Source organism: Prosopis cineraria, unplaced genomic scaffold (assembly GCF_029017545.1).
Source record: "Prosopis cineraria cultivar Desert tree isolate PC_DT_omini unplaced genomic scaffold, ASM2901754v1 PC1, whole genome shotgun sequence".
NCBI classification, from domain to species: domain Eukaryota; kingdom Viridiplantae; phylum Streptophyta; class Magnoliopsida; order Fabales; family Fabaceae; genus Prosopis; species Prosopis cineraria.
The window spans coordinates 30,869,408-30,877,993 of record NW_026555332.1 but is presented as its reverse complement, the minus strand read 5'-3'; the positions used below and the strand labels follow the sequence as shown (position 1 = coordinate 30,877,993).

General features: G+C 30.7%; 1 pseudogene; it reads left to right on the top strand.

Moving 5' to 3' along the window:
- The first annotated feature begins 2,994 nt into the window (after nucleotides 1–2,994).
- Nucleotides 2,995–7,164, top strand: LOC129306387 (G-type lectin S-receptor-like serine/threonine-protein kinase At4g27290; annotated as a pseudogene).
- The last annotated feature ends 1,422 nt before the right edge of the window (nucleotides 7,165–8,586 follow it).

Genomic DNA, 8,586 nt, shown 5'->3' with positions numbered 1-8,586 from the left:
TCCCACAATCAAGTTTTTTCACATTCTTGAACTTGTTAATTAGTGAATGACTTCTTGTTAAATATGAATGAGTATTTATTAATTAACAAATGACACCTTATTAAAACATGATATATACTTGTCTCTTCCTAAAACCAAACTTTTCATACTCTTGAACTTGTTAATTAGCAAATTACTTCTCATTAAATATGAATGTGTACTTATTAATTAATGAATGAATATTTGTTGAAATATAATATACACTCGTCTCTTGCTATAAGCAGGCTCTTTCATATTTTTGAATTTGTCAATTAGTGATTAGCTTCATGTCAAGTGCAAATGGATACTTGTTAATTAAAAAAGAAGAGCAGGGGTATTATAATCTTTTCCCATCTAAAATTATTTTGAAATCTGTCTTCTATTTCTATAGTGATATTTCACATTCTTTTGGTCCTTGTTTGATAATAAATTCTCTCAATGATCCTTGAATGATATTTTCCCTAAAACATCTTTGTTTATTGTGTGTTCACTTATTTTTCATTAATGAAATTGCATTAGGCTGGCTAGCTCCCTTTAATTTTATTTATAAGTCACTTCCATCATTTTCACTGAAATAAAAAATAAACCCTATTAATTTAGTTTAAAAATTCAACAAACTTTTAACTTTATCCCTATTAAATAATGTACTTATAAATGAAATATTCTAACATTTAATAATCTTTTCAACATTTAATATGGCTAAAAGGATAACTATGAACACAACAATTATTAAGATATCTTATAAATAGAAGATAGAAGTATATAATCAAAATAAATACTCTTTCTTCCTTATAAATAGTACAGAGGAGTGTTACATGTTGGGCACAAACAATACTTAACAAACTTGTAATTTTCTTGGTGGGTGGGGCTTAACAGCTCTCTGTTAATGAACGCATGTCGCGCATGTAGTCCATTCATGAACATTATGTCCAAGTCTTTTGCTTGCCTTGTTGGAGCAAAGAATTAAACGTACAATAGAAGTACATAGCTCTCCAATTTTGACCAGTAGCATTAACAGAATGTGGCTCCTCACTATGCATACAACTCCAAGGATTCATTTGTTGGCAGATGATAAATGCAGCAAATTTGAAATTTGAGTTTTGAATTCTGAATGGTGACGCTATCATTCATGTATACATTAAAAAGTCCTCAGTGGTGAATAAGTTAAGGTATATTTTTATGTTTGAATTATTTTTCAAAAAATATTTAATGTATTAAACTATTTTTCGTAATAATTTTATCCTTAAAGTAAATTTGCCTTCCACATTAAATATCTCAACTTTTACTGTTAAAAATGCTGATTGAAACTTGAGTTTGATAAAAAAAAAAAAAAATACCACTTGTCATGACATGTGAATCCAAGTTAAGATATATTTTTATATCTGAATTGTCCTTTGAAAAGCATCCAATGTCAAACTATTTGTATTATAACAATTTTATCATTAAAGTAATTAAAATATAGCAAAAATGTATCTTAACTTAAATCCTCTTGGTAGGACATGTGACATTTTTGGTCAAACTCAAATCCTAATCAGTATAGTCAATGCTGGTGTAGTTAACACTAGAGGTAAATATGATATATTTTAATCACTCTAGGAGCAAAATTAATATAATAAATAGTTTAGAATATTAAGTGCTCCTCAAAAAATAGTTTAGGAATAAAAATTCTGTTACTTTTTGAATTTTGTAACTTTTTAAATATAATTTTTAAATATACGTTTTAATCCTCCCTACCATTTTTTATTGCTTTTTGAATTCTGTAACTTTTAGATTCTTTAAAATAATTTTTGCGTTTTCTCTTTTAGTAATTTGTTCATTTATTCTAAAATAATTACGGACTTAAATAAGTATTGCAATCTCATTTTTTAAGGATTGAAACCATCGAGTTTAGAAATCTTTTTATCTTAAAATATCCACTTTTTAAAGCCTAAATTAGCAAGGAAAAAAAACATTCAATGGGCATTCTAATAGGCACGGCTCAGATCTCAGTTCTAACTTTATCATTTCCTTAGAAAAATAAAAATAATATTTAAAATTTTAAATCTTTTCCCTTGGTAGGAGAGAAAAATGAAGGAGGAAAGAAAAGTGAGAGAAAAAAGTGAGGAGAAAATAATATTTTTTTTTTACTTGGCTATGAAAAGAAAAGTGAGAGAAAAATAACATGTGACCCACAAGTATTTTTATCTTCAACTTTTTTCTTTAAATATAAAAAATTTTGAAAAAAAAATTTTATTTTCAAATTCACCCACCAATTTTTAATCTTTATATTTATAGGATAGTTATATTTTGATTATAAACTTTAATAAAATAAATAGTATATTTAATTTTTAGATTAATTAAATAAATGTTAATTCTAAATTTTCAATTAAATTTCTTATATTTGATTATAGTTTCAAAATTTTAATATTATTATATATATATATTTAATAATTTAATAAATATAATTATAAATTAGATAAAATAATTTTTGGTGAGGATTGGATAAAATAAATTTTAATTATATATGATAAAAATTATTATTATATACAACATATTAAAATATATAATTTTATTATATATAAATATTTTTATAAATAATAAAATTATCATTGTTTAGGTAAAATTAAGAATTTTTTATTTTTTATTTTACTTAACCAAGTTCAATAAAAAAAATTATATTTCTCTATTTTTTTCCCCCCTCTTCTCCGGTTTTCTCTCCTTTTATCTTCCATTAGAGTCCATCAACGGCAATCCTTCTTCCTAATATGCTTCCCATTACTGTGGGACTTTTCTTCTACCCTCCGCTTTCCTCTTCAACTTATAGCTGGTTCCTCTTCCTCTTAGATTAACCAGTCTCGTCCACTTCCTCTTGCATTCCGATGGTGGAAGCTTGAAATTCTGCTTTCTTCTTCAGCCAACAATTTCAATGAACTTAAGCAGCGAAATCTGGTGCAAACGTCTTTCTTAATTTGCTTCAGTTTATATGCCAGTTAAGTATGCGTTTCATGTTTGAGTCTTGTTCTGGTTCCAACCTAGATTTTAAAGTTGATATTAGCCTTCCTTCACTTTTTTGGTTCAATTAGTGGCCGAGAAAACTTAATCAGGTGCATTAGGAAAAAATTGCAATCCATATGCATATAGGAAGTAGCATGCGTTTGTGGACTAAAATTTCTATTAACATAAGCCTTGGGAAAAGTTGTTGGAATTGACTTCCCAAAAACATAGGCATTTAGCAAATTTTGACTCGTAGCATTTTCGAAGCGAACCCTTTTATGCTTCTTGCTATCGATTTTTCCTATCTCAATTGTTTGGGCCTCAACTCGATAACAAGAAAGACGTGTCGCAGAAATGATTAAAAAAAAAAAAAGTATCCTTTACATTAGGATAAGCAGGAATATGATGCTAGAACCTAGTAGAAAATTACATTGAATATTATATAAATATAATATAATATAAAAGGCCTTAACTTTCCGTTCCGTGGCTGATCTATTAGTTTGTTGACAGAAAGCATTACATTGAATTTGAAATTTTATATTTTGAATTCCAAAAATGTTGTCACTATGTTATTCATACATTTCATAAGTCAATGTCTTGTTCTTGCCTTCAAAATTAAGTTCTCTAACCTCAAGCGAAAGAATACAATATTTCTGACTTGAAGAGCACCAAGTCAACTTGCATGCTTCTGGTGGGCTGCACTTTCAACTTGTGTCACATCAGGATCGTGGGGATATTTATTTTATCTTGTGTAGACCAATTCATTAAACCAATGGCTCTTCTTCCTTACTTGCTCGTTCTTCCCAATCTGCTTTTGTTCTTTTCCAGGTTTTCTTTTGCAACTAATACCATTACCCAGCTCGAGTCTCTTCCTGACGGCAAGACCTTGGTTTCTGAAAATGGGATGTTTGAATTGGGTTTCTTCAGCCCAGGTAGTTCCACAGACCGCTATGTTGGAATTTGGTACCACAAAATCCCAAGTAGAACCGTTGTTTGGGTTGCCAATCGTGACAAACCCATAAAAAACAACTTTGGCATGTAGAGCATAAACACTGAGGCAAATCTTGTGCTTCTTGGCCACAACAGGACTATTGTTTGGTCTGCAAATTCCTCCACAAGGGCCATGAGTCCAATTGTACAAATCTTGGGCTCTGGAAACTTGGTTCTAAGAGATGGAAAAGATCAAAATCCTGAATACTGCCTGTGGCAAAGCTTTGACTATCCTTCTGGTACTCTTTTGCCCGGAATGAAGATTGGATGGGACATGAGAACAGGTCTTAATCGACGTTATACAGCATGGAAGAATTGGGATGACCCTTCTCTTGGAGACTTTGCAGTAGAGCTTGCACACAATTTTCCTGATGTAGTAGTTCGACAAGGTCCAATAGGGTATGTAAGGAGTGGCCCTTGGAATGGTGTCCGGTTCAGTGGCATCTCTCATGCGACAAACAATCCACTGTATGAAACAAAGTTTGTCTGGAATAAAGATGAGGTTTATGTAACATATGATGTCATAAATGAGTCACCGATTGCAAGATCTGTCTACAACCAAACATTATATTCTATAATGGACATGACTTGGATGGAAGATGATCATAGGTGGATTACATTTAGTTTTGCTCCCGTTGATAATTGTGATAGGTATAATCGTTGTGGCCCGAATGGAAAATGCGTTGTGGGTGAGACCCCAATATGTCAGTGCTTGGCAGGATTTTTGCCAAAATCACCCCAAAATTGGAATGCCATGGACTGGGCTGAAGGATGTGTACTCAATAAATCATGGAGTTGCAAGCAACAAAACAGGGATTATTTTGTGAAATTTAGTGGGCTGAAATTGCCAGATACTACATATTCTTGGGTTAATGCAAGTATGACACTTCAGGAATGCAAAGCCAAATGTTGGGAAAATTGTTCTTGCACTGCTTATGCTAATTTTGATATCAGGGAAGGAGGTGGTGGTTGTGCTATGTGGTTTGGTGATTTAGTCGATATAAGGAAAATTGCTTTTGATGACCAAGATTTATATCTTCGTCTTGCCTCTGCACGAATAGGTATGGGCTTCTAGTTCTCATTTTTCATTTGTAATCTTTCTAGTGCTTCGGCAACCTCAACTTTTCGTGTATTAACTGTTAGTTAAATTCCTTGTGAAGCTCAACATAACAAAGCAAATGGAAATAGGACAAAGGTGATTGCCATAACAGTGACCACTGTATTGGCTATTGTGATGCTTTTGATCACTGTCCTTCACATCTATGCGTGCAGAAAAAAGTCTATAGGTACCACTTCCCATCTGCTTGTATGGACAACAAGTTTTGAATGAAAATGATTGAGATTCATGCCATTATGTTACAAAAAGTATATGACAATTTCTTTTATTTTTTATTTTTTAATATTTCTTTCATTTAGTGTATCAGATTATACTAAAAAAAGCTTTCTAATAACCGTGAAAAACAAAAATGACTCCCAAGGAAATATGAAGCGATAAATAATATTACGAATATAGCTAATGCTTATAATGCCCCCCCCTTGTATCTATGTATTTCATTTATTTTATGAAAGTGAACTAAGAAAACAATGTTGGCAGCAAACAAGGAAAAAGGCTCTGAAGGAAATATGGAGCTAAAAACCTTGTTAGAAACAAACGATGAAGAAGGATATGAAGGAAATATCTTTGACCTTGCAGTGATAGCTAATGCTACTAATAACTTCACCTCTGACAGGAAGCTTGGCCAAGGTGGTTTTGGGCCTGTATACAAGGTAAGTATGCAATTAACTTGTTAAAAAGAGAAAAAAAATACATTTACTCATATAATTTATTATGTTACATACTGACAATCATTTATATGATGTGAAAATGGTAGGGTTTACTTGCAGATGGACAAGAAATTGCAGTGAAACAACTTTCACAAAGTTCTCTTCAAGGATTGTGTGAATTTAAGAATGAAGTCAAATTGTGTGCGAAACTTCAACACCGCAATCTTATTAAGGTTCTTGGTTGTTGCATTGAAGGAGGAGAGAAAATGCTCGTATATGAATACATGCCCAACAAGAGCTTAGATTCCTTCATTTTTGGTTTGCATGGAGAAATAACTATCAGTTGGCAAACTTTCTTCCTTTGCTTTAATTTCTCCTTGGATAGTGATACGTATCATTACATAAATTTCTAGGTACTCATGAAAGTCAATCTCTAGATTGGTCCAAGCGTTTTCACATTATCTGTGGAATTGCTTGGGAGCTTATGTATCTTCATCAAGATTCTAGATTAAAAATCATCCATAGAGACCTTAAAGCAAGTAATATATTATTGGATATTGAATTAAATTCAAAAATCTCTGATTTTGGCTTGGCAAGGATATTTGGAGGAGATTAAATTGAAGATAATACAAGGCAAATAGTTGGCACATAGTGAGTATGCTTAATTATATTTTGATTTTCTATATTTACACATTATTGAATATGATATTAATTGATTGTAACTTGTAATGGTGGATATATGGCACCTGAATACGCAATTAATGGACTATTCTCTGTCAAATTTGATGTGTTTAGCTTTGGAGTGTTATTGTTGGAAATAGTGAGTGGCATGAAAAACGAGGGACCTTTCTTATCAGATCAAAGCATTAATCTTATCGGACATGTTAGCAACAACGAACCTAACTTTATTTTTATTTTTACTCCAATTTGCAATTAATAAGATGTTTTCAATTGTTGTAGGTATGGAGATTGTGGAAGGAGGGAATTCCATTGAAATTGGTTGATGTACATTTGGGGAAGTCTTGTATTGAATCAGAGGTATTGCGATGCATCCATATTGGTCTTCTTTGTTTGCAGTGCCATGCTGATGATAGGCCAGACATGACATCTGTGGTTGTGATGTTGAGTAGTGAGAGTGCTTTGCCTCAGCCTAAAGAACCCGGTTTCCTTTTTGAAACCATGCCTGTTACTTTTAGGGGAGAATCTTCTCCTAACAGTCATACAACTTCAAATGACCAAAAATCTATCACGTTGTTAGAAGATAGATAATTACTTTTTAATTTTCTACTACTAATGAGCTTACCCTTTAGAACATGACTAGTTTGCTGCAATAAGGCAAGATGATGTTGATTCTAAACAACTCTTGATTCGGCATGTTGTTGAAGATTTAAATAAAAAAAAAAATTCTTCTTTGATTGACTTTGTGGATTTAAACCTTTATTAACTTCGGCTTTGGTAAAAGTTTTTGGGCTTCACTTCAATAAAACAGCTAATAGTTCACAAATCTTTGCTTGTCACATCCCTGTATGAACCCTTTTCTGTTTCTTTGATCTTTTCATATTTGAATTTCTTGTGCTTGAATAGAGTAGCAGATGTGTTATGTGATAGAAATGATTAAACTCGTGTCTTATGATTACGACAAGTTTATTAGTTTTATTTGTTAAAGATAAAGCTAATTTGCTTTACATCGGGGCAAATAGAAAATATAGTTTAATGGAATATGAAAATTATGTTGAATAGCATTTTTTTAATTAAAATAAAAAGGATTGAATGTTTCTTCTATTATACACACATCAATATTGTTAAAGCTAGACCAAATCGGCCAGTTTGACCACCTGGATAGGATTTCGACCATATGTCTAATATGGAATGCCACAAAATCGGCTAAAAAGTGAACTTGTGGAAAATTGATTGAAACTAGTCTGAAACTGGCTTTTCTTATTTTCATTTTTAATGTCTCCATAACCTAAAACTATATTATTTTGTATTTTTAGTTGTTTTTTTATTGTTTCTTAGTGTTATATATATATATATATATTGTGATTTACTGGTGAGAAGCTTGAGCTGAATTAATCTAATATGTTTGATAATTTTTATTATTTGTAATTGAAAATAAATGCCTTTATTGTAATGTTAACGAGATTGACGGTGAATTTTGTATGTATGAGTCAAGATATAAATAAACACTTTTTAAAATATTTTTATTTTTTATAATATATTTTTCAAAATTAAGGGAAATTAATTTGCATGTCTTTCTAATTTTCCTCTATTTTGAATTGGGTCCTTATAGTTTTTTTTTATTTTAATAAAGTCTTTATAGCTTGATCAATTAAATATGTTAATCCTTAAATGTTAAAATTTGTAATGAATTGTTAACTTTTTTAAAAATAAAAATGGTTTAAAAATTTATAGAAAGCTTGATTTAGCACTTTTAATAAAAAATAAAAAAGAAAATTTAATTTAATACAATATCTGTATTTTTTAAATTTTTTATGAAAATTATATATGTATAAAAGCTATAAAAAATTTATAATCTAATTATATAAATTTTGAGTTATAAAAATTATGTAATTAATTATAAAGTTACATATTATTTGTAGAGCTGGTAAAAAGGGCCGGCCCTTGAAGGGCTCGGGCTTAAAAGGGCCAGCCTTTTTAAGCTCGAGTTTCCTTTAGAACCCGGATATTTGAAGCCCGACCCTTGACATAGCGGGCTCAGGGCCGGCCCTGCGGGCTTTAGGCCTTTTTAATTATTTTTATTATTTTTTAATTTTTTAATCAAATAAAAAATTACTTCATTTTAATATAATACTCAATCAAGAAAGGTACAAAAAAAAAACT